Source organism: Sus scrofa, chromosome 6 (assembly GCF_000003025.6).
Source record: "Sus scrofa isolate TJ Tabasco breed Duroc chromosome 6, Sscrofa11.1, whole genome shotgun sequence".
In the NCBI taxonomy this organism is placed as follows: Eukaryota; Metazoa; Chordata; class Mammalia; order Artiodactyla; family Suidae; genus Sus; species Sus scrofa.
In genome coordinates, this window is record NC_010448.4 from 68,246,092 (window position 1) to 68,258,370 (window position 12,279).

The following is a 12,279-nucleotide window of genomic DNA, read 5'->3' on the forward strand; positions in this document are numbered from 1 at the left end:
TGTTAGCTGCAGAGGCAAGACTGAGATTCAAGACAGGACTGGAGGAAAGCCTAAAGCGGAGACTGTCTGTTGCTTTCTGTGTGACCTTGAGAGCCCGGGGGGGGGTGCCCTTGCAGGCTCCTTCCTCCTGAGACCACATCCCCGGATCAACCTCACTCACTCGCCGGCGGTTTTCATCTGGCTCCAGCAGCTCCTTGCTCCTGTGACCTTGGGAAGGTTCCTTAAGATGTTAGAAAGAAAGCAGCCGTAAGGAGCAGCATCTGAAACAGACAATGGCTCCAGAAGGCTTGATTCTCATCTAGCCTTGCCACTTTCTAGCACTGTGACTTCGGATGAGTCACTTAAGCTCTCTGCGCCCCCGTTTCCTCCTGGGGTTACGTGTTTGAGTACTGAGCTCATAACCTTCTTAAGGGCTGAGGCAGGGCTGGTCTCGCAGCCAGGGGCTGGCACCCTGGGTTTAAGCCCATCCAGGGCTCTTGCAGGGACGCCAGGCTGTCGCTCTGCAAGGGGGACTTCTCCCACGTATCCCAGCTCATCTTGAAATGAAAGCACCAGTGGGGGGCGGATGGAGGGGTTTGGACTCCAATGGTCTCCTAAGCAACTGTTCCTTTGGTCCCCCCTTGGATGAGGCCTTGAGTGAGCCTCAGACCCCTGACTGCACTTTTGCCAGATCAGACGTCTGCTAAATGACCCCAAGCTCTTGCTCCAGCTTGGTGCTTAACAGGCTCAGAGGGCAACAGATTGGGGGACCACGGACCCCAATACATCAGTCTGCCTGATCCTGGCCCCTGAGTGAGCAGCCGAGCCGAAGGATGGGGAAGCCTGGTGGCTCAGACTCAGGGGCTCAGGGGCTCCGGGCATGAATGGTTCCTAAGTCTTCACATCAGCCCCTGCCCTGCATCACGCCCTCCCCAGCGCAGCTGCCCCACCCCCATCCTGGCCAGCCCCTTGCCCCATTCCTGCCTCCCTGCAGGGCGGGGGATGCAGGGTGCTTTTGTATGTGTCTCTGTCACTGAACACAGAGATGCAGGCTCCACCACAGAGGGGTTTTGTTTGGAACTTAAAACACTTGCTCAAATTAATGACCAAAAATGTCAGATGTGTCCACAGCTAATTATTCATTAGATGCTTAATTAGTGTGGGATGATCATGACATTTTAATGTTATTAATTTTTATACTGTAATAGGAATTAAATTGTTCTGCTGTCCTGAAGCCTCCTGTTGGAGTCATGCTGTGGAATGGGGGCTGGGAGGAGGTAAGAGCTGGGGGGGCAGCCAGTGGCAGGCAGGCAGCTTGCTGGCCAGAGTCCAGAGCCCACACGCTCCTCCTCTGGTCCAGGAGAAGCTTTCTCCAGGCTGCAATGCATTCTTTTCAGAGTGGGCCATTCGGAATGGCCGAGGCTGAAGGTAGAAGCAGCTGGATGCAGAAACGGGTAGACCAGATGGCTCACCAAGGCTCCCTCCTTTTCAAATGCTTTAGAATCCTGTGTTCTGCATTCCCACACCCCTGGATGGGAGGAAATCACCCATCCACATAGAAAAAGAGAAGGGACCAAGGCTGTCCCACCCCATGGACCACCTAAGTGTCACAGACATGCGCCCTCCCAACAGTCCAGAGGGAGGGGCCCTAAGGGAGAGGTTGCATATTTTTAGGTGAATAAAAGGACCCCCTTCTCTGCAGTGAAGGGAGTCCATATGGGGCTTTTAGTGGCCTCTTCTTTGTAAAATGGACACGGCTCTACTGTTCCTTTTTAATGATGAAAATCGTTCGTGCCCATGTTTAAAAATCTAACAACACAGAAAAGTAAAAAGCTAATAGGAATCCCATGAAATTCCACCCTCCAGATATAATAACTCAATGTTTTGGGTGTATGAACTTTTAAGCTATTTTTGGGCACGGAACCATGTGGACTTTTTATTTTAAAATGTTATTTAGTGCTATCTTGTAATCTACTTCCCCCCACCCCACTATGTGACATCTCACGAGCACGTTTTTGGGCTAATGGCTATAGATCTGCCTGGTTCTTGTAGTGGCGACGTTACACTCCATCCTACAAATACAGTATAATTTATTTACCCAGCCTCTGGTAATTAGCCATTTGATTATTTACAGTTTTCCATAGCTACTTGCCAGAGCTCTTCTGAACATGATTTTTATGTTGGTCTGCTTATACCTTTGGGATGGATTCCTGGAGATGGGATTGTTGGGTCGAGAAGAAGTTATGAGTCCACTTCTGTGATTTGGCCAAGTGTTCTGAGTTCCCTGAAGCTGCACCCCCACACACACCTGTGAAATGGGTTTAATACTACTCTTCTTTGGGGTTGTGCTGAGGCTGGCAGGACCCAGCCCCGAGACTGGCGCTCTGTAGGTGCTACCAAAATTTAGCTCCTTTTCTGCAGTTGTTATCTGCTGACTCCCAGTTTACAAAGCCTTTTAGTGTATATTATCTCTCTTAATCATATTAGTATTAATCATTCCAAAGTCATATCATTGTGATTAATCATATTATAAAGAGAAGAATAAGTAAAAAGGATATGTAGGCTTAAGACGGGCTTGGCTACGCTCCTGGGTGGGCGACTCCAGTAGAGCTGGTGGGAAGAGGGGGTGATAGATGGGGTTTGTCCTTAAACCTTCAAGGTCCAGGTGCTGAGGGCACCAACACATGCTTCCCCATCACCTTCTTGGTCCCCACTCTCTGCCTTCAGAGAGAGAGGTGTGGTATCCTTTAGTCTTAGCACCTTTTTTCTGATGAGGGGATCTGTTCCCAAACAGATAGGTGAGTCCAAGCAAAGGTGTGAGCCGAGACCCTGTAAAAAGAAGTAGTGTCGTGGTAGGTGGTGGCCCCCAAGGTGGCCTGGAAGCCCCCACCCTCACCCCGCACCCAGCTCTGGTGCCCATGATGCTGCAGGACCCAGGGGCCATTTCTGAGGCTGAGGCTCTTGCTTTCAAAGCTTGAGCGCTCACCAGAGCCGTCAGATAGTCCTGATTTTCTGGCCCGGAGAAGAGGGCTGAGGACACAGAGAAGCTTCTCCACGGGGATGAGAAGGTGTTGGGGCAGCCACAGGGAGTCAGCCTGTCTTTAGCAAGAACCTGTCTGGGACAGGGACCCCTTTGGCCATTCCTAGGGCTGGTTGTAGACGCTCCTTCTTAGGCAATTTGCCAGAAAACACCCGGTAAATGAACCCCCTGCCTCACCCCAGACCTCTAGAAGCCCCTCCAGAGCCCGAGCCGCCCCGTTCCTTTTATGTGCTTTCTCCCCTCTCCTCGAACCTCTCCATTCTGGGCCTAACCCTCTTCTTCACTGATTTCATCGGAAGCCCAAGTGACAGCCCGGGTGCCCAGTGATGAGGGAGCGAGGATTGAGGGGTCCAAGCAGGTGAAGTCCCTACAGGGCAGCCGCTAAAAGAACAGAGCGCGAGGCGGGGCAGCCCAGCGGGGCGGGCAGGAGCCTGGTCCCTCTCACCTGCCCTGGAGGAGATGGGCCCTTTGCCCACCCAGAGCCGGCTCTGCAGAAGGACCCAGGCGCTGCCCGTGCTGTGGGGACAGTGTGTCTTACAGCTGCGTTTAGCCAATTCTTCCTGAAACAAAATGTGCCCATCACTCTCTGCTGCCATCTCTCTAGAAGCCAAATGTAATAACCAAAATTCCGGCGTACCCAGCGCTGTAACACAAATGCACATCCTGTGAGCAAGGGAGCCTTCTGAGGTCCAAATGAGCAGGCCCCCTCTAAGTGCTCTGGTGCTCTAAGTGCTCTGGATAAAACTGCCCGTGATGCCTGCGCGCCTGCCAGTCACTGCGCGAGGGGAGGGGCCCCGGGTCCCCCCTCCCCCACCCGACGCCGGCGGTCCCCTGGGGAATGTCCCTGCCTTGCTTCCCCACCCACCCCCCGCCCCCCAGACAGTCTGCTCCAGATGAGGAGGGGGAGGAAGAAATATGTTGCTATGCGATTGACGAGGCGATCGTAAACAGATGCTCTAATTAGAAGTCTTCTCAAATCATCAACAGCTCATTTGCAAGGTGAGGTGCCAGAGGCATCCGGGTGCCGAGTTGGCAAGGACTTTGGGGAGGACCCCACCTGTCTCCCTGTGCCCTTGGCAGGTGGGCAAGGTCTGGGAGAGGCGGGAGGGGCAGGCGGAGGTCTTAAGTCGGGCCTTGGAAAGGCAGCTCCGTGGGTGGCTCTCCGCCCCCCGCCCCTACCCGGCCACCTCCCCACCCATCTTGGCAGAGGGAGTCCCATACACCTGGAGCCCTTGTGCGCAGGGCAGCCCGGAGCCCGTGTCCAGGAAGGTAGGGGTCCTTGTCGCTGGAGGCAGGCTTCTTGCCAGCCTTGTGAATCTCCCTTGGATGTTCCTCCGCCAGGGACCTTCCTTGGCCCTGTCTCACTGTCCATCAACCTGGGGGTGGCAACCGCCCCCACCTGGGCCGCTGGTGCCCAAACCTCTCTCTCCAGCCTCCAGCCCCTCCCAAGCTGCAGACCTGAACAGCCACACCTGCTGGACACGCCTCTCGGGCGGCCCCACCCCTCCACGCGGGGTGGGGGGACCCATGCTGAGCTCAGTATCGGCAGCCCTATCCTGACACCTGCGCCTCCTCCACTCAGGCTCTCTCCCCACCCTGGACAATTCACACCTGTCAGTTCTACCTAAACATGCCCCTGCCCCAGGCTGTCCCTGCCTCTTTCTGCAGGGCCATGCCCTCCCCAGGTTGCCTGCTTCCTCCCTTAACTGTTGTCACCATCTCCTGCTCTTGTCGAGAACATCAGTGTCCTTCCTCCTCTGCCCCCCCCCGCAGAATCCTCAGCAGTGGTCTGTCCAACACAGGCCCCTTCACGCCTTTCCTCATTAGGAAGCTTGCAAAGGCCCCTCAATCTATGGAAGAAAAAGCAACTCCCCCACAGACACCCCCCCTTTGTGAACCCCCACTGCCCCTGGGTGGCACCCCAGCTCTGTCACCAGGAACACAGGGCTCTGGGCTCACAGATTCACCCTGTGGTTCCCCAACAGCACCAGGCTGCCCCTCAGCCTGTAACCCCCAGCCCCTGCAGGATGGACTGCCTGCCTCCTCCTCCTCCCCTTCCTCTTCTCCCCCCCCCTTTTTTTTTTCCAAAACCACCTCGAAACCAAGAGTTCCCTCTAGGAAGGAGCCCTGAACCCACCCCTCCCAGGCCCCTGTGGGGTCCGTGTACTGTTGGGTCAGAAGTTCTTAGGAGCTTATTAGACATGCAGAGTCCTGGGCCCACCTTGGTTCTGTGGGATCAGCCTTTTAAATACAGCCCAACCTCAAGTTCAGAAACCTCCAGCCTGTGCTGTTTTGGGAGGTTAACGGACTGTGGATTTACTTAGGACCGGAATGGCATCTTGTCTTCTCTGTGTCCCCGTGTCTAACGCAGGTCATGTTTGTTTTTAACCTTATTTTCATGTGCATTGTGTTAAACTCCTCACCTGCACTAAATCATGCCATTTTTGAAACCACCCAAGAGCATCATGCTCTTGCTTTCTCTCTGTCACAGTTAAGGAACTGAGGCACTGAGAGGTTGAGTGACTCATTTAAATTCACAGTTAGTAAGCGGGGCTGATGGGATCGAACCCAAGCATCTGGTTCCAACTCTGAGCTTGTAACCACTCTGACAGATTCCCTCCCAGTGCATGGGGTTTAGTAGATAAAAGGATGGATGGATGGATGGAAGGAAGGATGGGTGGGTGGGTGGGTGGGTGGATGGAGGGATGGGAGGAAGGATGGGCAGGTGGATGGATGGATGGAAGGATGGATGGAGGGAGGGAGGGGGAGGGATGGGAGGAGGGGAGGGATGGGAGGAAGGGTGGGTGGATGGGAGGATATGAGCACGGATGGCTGGGTGAAAGGTTGGGTGGGTGGATGGATGGGTGGGTGGATTGATAGAAAGACAGATGGGTGATGGATGGATGGATGAATGGACAGACAGGCAGAGGGATAAATTCATGGCAAGGCTACTTGCTTGGATGAAAGACACATGTTTGTGGTTAGGAAACATGCCCAGCTCCAGCTTTGGGTCTGGGACTCCAGACCAAACACTGTCACTTCCCCCATGACTACTGTTTTGTAAGGGAACATGGAAGCACGCCCCTTGCTGGTTGAGGACACCTCAGTCCCCACCTCTGTCACCCTGCGTGGTTGTCACCCACCTGAAGGTGGTGATAAGTGGGCCTCTCTAGTGCCTGAGCCCCTGCAGTGCCCCTCAGCCACACCACAGTCCACTCAAGGCACATTCCAGCAAAGGCACCCCCTATACCCAAAGGGATGTGCCTGGCATGGGGGGCTGGTGTCTGTCAGCACATCTCCAGCAGATGCAGGCTGACAGGGACCTCCCCCAGGGACTCGACTCTCCCCAGTTCTGCTAACACGGTGCCCGGAGCTGGCTGGGCAAAATCTAATTGGTAACCAAATGGAGTATCTTAGAGCTGAGGGTTATTCAATTAGCGGCCCGACACTGGGTTGAGGCTTTTCTCAGAAGTGCTGAGTGCAAGCCTCTCAGCCGGGAGGTGGGGCGAGCAGAGCATTGCGTGGGATTCCAGTCTCATCAAGCCATCAATCAACCCGCCACAGGCAAGTTCAGCTGAAAGGGATGCTTCTCCGTGCAGTGAGGGAGAAGCCCTTAGGGACCCATGATCTGCTCGCCAGCCTTGCTGGGGGACCTGCTCAAGAGGATAGCAGGGCCATCTCACCTGGCATGGATCCCTGGCCGCTGAGGGTGGCCCCTCACCCTGATGGTCCCAGCTGTGCTGGGCTCTCACACCCAGGACCCCAAAATCCATGCAGCCTCTGCCTCTTGGTGGACAATGTGGCAGAAGGATGCTGATGTGCTATGCCTCCAGTCTAAGAAGGACCCTCTTACCCTCCTCACCCTGATTCCCAGGTATGCATAGAATGTTCTAGAATATCCTGTTCTGTACCCAGATAAGCCTATCCCGAACACAGCAAAATCCCCTCCAAAGTCACTCACACACGTGCATGCGCGTACACACACACACACCACCTTCCCAGAATCGTATCTGACTAGCCAGTGCTTAATGTGAGTGGTTTCCAAATGCTCATCTCCAATGCTTTATAGCTCAGGATGAAGTTCTTATATCAGTTCTTGGAGAAATGAGACAAATACGAAAAGTGTTATGAGCTTTTCATAAGCTAAATGTTCATTTTAAAAATATCATCTATTATACTGAGATCGTGACCTTCCTGCTTTTTTTTCCCCCACCTAAAATGCCCTCTCTCTTATGAACATATGGTGACAGTAGATGGGATGATTGCTTTTTTAATGACTTATTTTGGCAAATCAAAAGGCAGCATCCCCAGCAGTTCCCTCATCTTTAATTGAATTTTTTTATTGGGATCATTGTAGATTCATGTGCGATCGTAAGAAATAAAACAGAGATTCCAGGTACCTTTTAGCTACTTTCCTCCAGTAGTAATATTTTGCAAAAAGCTAGTACAGTGTCACAATGAGGATGGTAACATTGATACACTACCAGGTTTACTCAGCTTTCTTGCTTTTTTGTTTTTTGCTTTTTAGGGCCGCAACCGCGGCATGTGGGGGTTCCCAGGCTAGGGGTCTCATCGGAGCTGCAGCCACCGGACTTCGCCAGAGCCACAACAACTCGGAATCCGAGCCACGTCTGCGACCTACACCACAGCTCACAGCAACACTGGATCCTTAACCCACTGAGCAAGGCCAGGGATTGAAACCACAACCTCATGGTTCCTAGTCGGATTCGTTAACCACTGCGCCACAAACAGGAACTCCAGCTTTCCTGTTTCACTAGTTCTTTGCATGCCCACGTGTGCGTTTCATTCTGTATAATTTCATCATGTGTATGTTTGCAGATCCACCACTACAATCAAGATATTGACTAGAAATTCATTCATACTGTGGTATCACTAGGTGACTGTTTTCTTTGGCTGAGTAATGCTCCATGGAAGACCACTGTTTGTTTCATTCACCCATTGAAGGACATCTGGGTGTTTCCGTTTGAGGGCTACAAAGAAAGCTGTTGGGAATTTCACGTGCAGTTTGTGTGTGTGTGTGTGTGTGTATCTAAGTCTTTATTTCTCTGGGATCAATGCCCAGGGGTGCAGCTGTGGGGTCACATGGTAGCTGCGTATTTAGCTTTTTGAGAAACTGTTGCAGAAGGGCTGTGTCGTTTTATATCCGCACCAAGCAGTGTGCAAGGAATCCCCCTTCCCCACTTCCTCACCAGCCTGTGAGGTTGTCACTGTTTTTTATTCGAGCCCTTCTGATAGGTGTGTAGTCATGTCTCATTATGGTTTTAATTTACATTTCTTTGAAGCTAATGTTGGTGAACATCTTTTTATGTGCCTCCTTACCATCTGTATATCATCTTCGCGGAAATGTCTATTCATGTCTTTTGCCCGTTTTCTAATTGGATTGCTTGATGGCTTTTACTGTTGAATTTAGAAGTTCCTTTTTACGCTCTTGATACTGGCCCTTTGTTGAATATGTTTGCAGACGTTTTCTCCTAATCTGTAGCTGGCCTTTTTGTTCTCTTCGGAAGCCTCTTACAGATGAAAAGTTTTTCATTTTGATGAGGTCCAGCTTCTCCATTTTTCCTTTTCTAAGTCATGCTTTTAATGGACAATCTAGGAACTCTTTGCCCAGCCCTCGATCCCAAATATTTTCTCCTATGTTTTTTGCTAAAAGTTTTCTGGTTTGATGTTTTACATTTAAATCTATGATCCATTCTTGGTTAATTTTTATATAAAATAAGAGGTTTAGGTCCAGATGAGGAGGAGGATGAGGAAGATTTGCCTCCAGATGTCCAATGACTCCAGAATCGTATGTTGAAACAATTATTCTTTCTCTATTAAATTACCTGTGTACCTCTGTCAAAAAAATAAGTGGAGTATATTTGTGGGTGGGGGGGTATTTCTGGGTTCTGTATAATGTTCTATTAACCTCTGTGTATATACCTCCTCTGACATTACTATCTTGATAAATGTAGTTAGTTAGTGAGTGAGTGAGTGAGTGAGTGAGTCAGTCAGTCAGTCCTCCAGATCAGGTAGAGCAATTTCTTCTATGTTATTCTTCCTTGTCAGGATTATTTCAGTCATTCTACAGCTTGTGTCTTTCCATATAAATTATAGAATACATGTCTATGACTACCAAAAATATTGCTAAGATTTTGATAGGAGTTGCAATAAACCTATCAATAAATTTGGAGAGAAGTGACATCTTCACAATAGCGAGTCTTCCAATCCATGAAAACGGTGTGGCTCTTCATTCACTGGGTCTTTTTTTATTTCATTTATCAGCATTTAGTAATTTTCAGTATGTGAATCATGTACATATTGTGAATTGTACACTTAAGAATTTCATTTTCTCTGGAGCTAATGTAAATGGTATTGTGTTTTTAATTTCAGTTTCCACATGTTCATTATTAATGTATAGAAACGCAATGAACTTTTTCTGTGTTGATGTATCTTGTGACCTGAAGGCACTGCCTTATTAGTTTTATGAGTTGTGGGGGTTTGGGGTAAATTTTGTAGATTCCTTGGAATTCTCTATGTAGACAATCATGCCATCTGCCAGTAGGGTCAGTTTTATGTCCCTCTGGCCAATCCTCATGCCTTTTCTTTTTTCTTGTCTTATCGCAATGGAACTCCCTGTACTATGTTGCCTAAGAGTAGGGAAAGCAGGCTTTCTGTTCTGGGGGAAAAGCATTCAGTCTAACATTAAATGTTATGGTAGCCGTGGGCTTTTTGTAGATGCTTTTTATCCAGTTGACATAATTTCCCTCTATTCCTAACTTGCCAAGAGAGAGTCCCCTCATTTGTTAAACCTAGCTGTCCACACCATCTGAAACTTTGGGACGCACCAGTTTGTACAGACCACAGTGATGCATTTCGAGGACATGCTCCAGTTCCGTTGTTAAGGGACCACAGTGGCAGGTGAGGGCTCTCAGCTCAGGTTTCTGATTCTTGACCCTTTCCTCTACCCCACCCATCCCCCCTCTCCTCTAAAGGCCCCTCTTCTGTGTCACGCTCCCAGCAAGAGTCAGGGAGGGGAGCTGGGAGAAACCAGTGCAGGCCACTCACTCATTCACCTAGGCACCTGGTCCTTCCTTCATTCATTCACTCAGCAAACCCTGAGCCCTCCGGGCCAGGCCCTGGATCCAGAAACATGGGAACGCAGCTTTGCCCGGGAGGAGCTCAGCCTAATGCACAAACCCCAGGCCTCCTCTGCGGCCCCCACCTTATCAGGTGCCATTATCTGTCTTCCTGCTCCCCCTCGGGGCTGGCCAGGGCTGTGGCTCTTGGCATTTCTCCACTCAACCATCCCCCCGCCACCCCCAAGCATATATTCCAAAGAGCCCCAGAAGCCCACCCTTCCCTGGCTGCTCTCCAGCCACCCCCCAGGCCTCATCTTACCACCCCTTCCTGTGCCAGAGCCTCCAGCCCACAGCAGGCAGAGGATGGGCAGCCTCCTCATGTCAACCAGTCCCAAGCCAGGCACCAGAACCTTCTTCAGAGCTGTGAACTACCTAACTCCCCAAAGCTGCAGGATGAAATACTATTGAGGTTCTTGGGTTTTTTTATTGCTTTTTTTTTTTTTAAGTCAAGGGAAGAATTTCTCTATATGCAAATCTCTTCAATAATAATCCTATTATTATCAGTGTGGCCTCAGGCAGAGTCTGGCTAAATTGGAGAACGAGTTTTACGGTTTTCAGCGCAACAGCCCTAAGCATCATCATGGCAACTCCTGGGAGCAGACGAGGCTCATTTTCCCTTGAACAGTCCCAGCCTGGAAGATCAGAGCAGGGATCTAGAGATACCTGGTTATTACATTCTCATTTGAATATCCAAGACCCACCACCCCCCTCCCCTGCTCTCCCTGCTGCCCCTCCTCCTGCTCAGGCCACAGCCAATCTTGAGGGAACCTAACAAGCAGGCAGCCTGAGCCAGGCCCCCCCTCCACGCACACTTACAGAGGACCCCTGCCTGCCTGCTGTGGCTGCCCAGGCCAGAGGCGGAGGCAAGGATGGAGAGGCAGGTGGGACAGTGAAGGGTATAAGGCCCATCCCATGACCCCCCTGAGCCCAAGGCCTGTGGGACCCCCCACCCTCCCAGACTCGGGAGGCCTGGCACTTAGGTGACAAAAGTGAAACACTTACCTCTCCTTGGACTCAAGATTTAAGGGGGTGGGAGTGCAAAAACCTCAGTAGTCAGGCCAACTGATATTGTAAAATGATATTTTTAAAAATCAGAATTAATGCATACAATCCATGATGAACAAAATATCAGCAGTTGAAATAAGGTCAGGAGACTGTAGGAAGGCTCCCCAGAGGAGGGGCGTCCTCCCTATAAACGGAAGGACAGGGGGACAGGGGGAATCCAAGGCAGGGGCTGCCCAGCGCGAGCAGGGAGAGACCAGGTCCTCCCATGGGAGGGGTCTGTCCACCAGGACCCAGTGGGGAGGACAGTGACAGGGGAGAGCTTGGGTGACAGGGGACGGAGCCTGTGGAGGCCAGCCTTGTGCCGGGGGACAGCAGAGGACCTGGGGGGGGCAGTTGCAGCCTTGCCTCGTTTTTCACCTGCCAGAGCTCCACACCATCTGGGGAGCCCAGTGTCCCACTTGCCCAGGGCAAAGGATGAGAAGCAAAATGCGGGAACCCACACCCAGTGGCTGAAATGGTGGCATCCTGAGTTCCCATCCAAGGAGCAGCCCTGCGGGGACTAGACCCCTCCCTGTTACCCTGGCCACTCCTTCCCCAGACCCTAAACCCCATGGCCCCATGCCCCATCATGAGCCAGTCCTGCATCACCTGTTCATTCTCATGCTGTCTGTGCTGGGGCCGGGGAAGGGGATGAAGTCGAGGGTTGTAAGGCCACAGAGGTCAGTGTGGCTTTGCTCAGACTGCACGTGGCCTGAGGCACGGTCAGAAAATTCAGGAAGTTCTGGTGGAGGTGGGATGCTCCCCCTGCCAGCACCCCTAACCCGCCAGCACCCTAACCCCCAGCACCCTAACCCGCCAGCACACTCACACTCGCCTTCACTCGTCTTCCCCTCTCTTCTCGAGGACTCACCTAGGCTGCAGAAACGAACGGGTAAAAATCACCGAGGCGCTCCCTCCTCCTCGATGACTTCATTAGAATGGACAGCCTGCGCGTCACAGGCAGATTCCTACTCACGGGTCTCGGCCTGATGCGGAACAAGGGGGAGCCCGCCTCGTTTAGGCTTAAAAAAAAAAAAAAAAAGGTACAATAGAAGAGAATAAAAAATAAGCTCG

General features: G+C 51.5%; 1 protein-coding gene and 1 long non-coding RNA gene across 28 annotated transcripts in view; one reads left to right on the plus strand and one right to left on the minus strand.

Moving 5' to 3' along the window:
* The window catches only part of CAMTA1 (calmodulin binding transcription activator 1), an 866,060-nt gene that overhangs the window by 640,229 nt on the left and 213,552 nt on the right, over nucleotides 1-12,279 (plus strand). The window lies entirely within an intron of this gene.
* LOC110261348 lies at nucleotides 74-3,764 on the minus strand. Its single transcript, XR_002345414.1, has 2 exons — nucleotides 3,465-3,764; nucleotides 74-2,808 (listed from the first exon to the last, which is right to left on the minus strand). It is a non-coding gene; the product is annotated as an uncharacterized LOC110261348 (long non-coding RNA).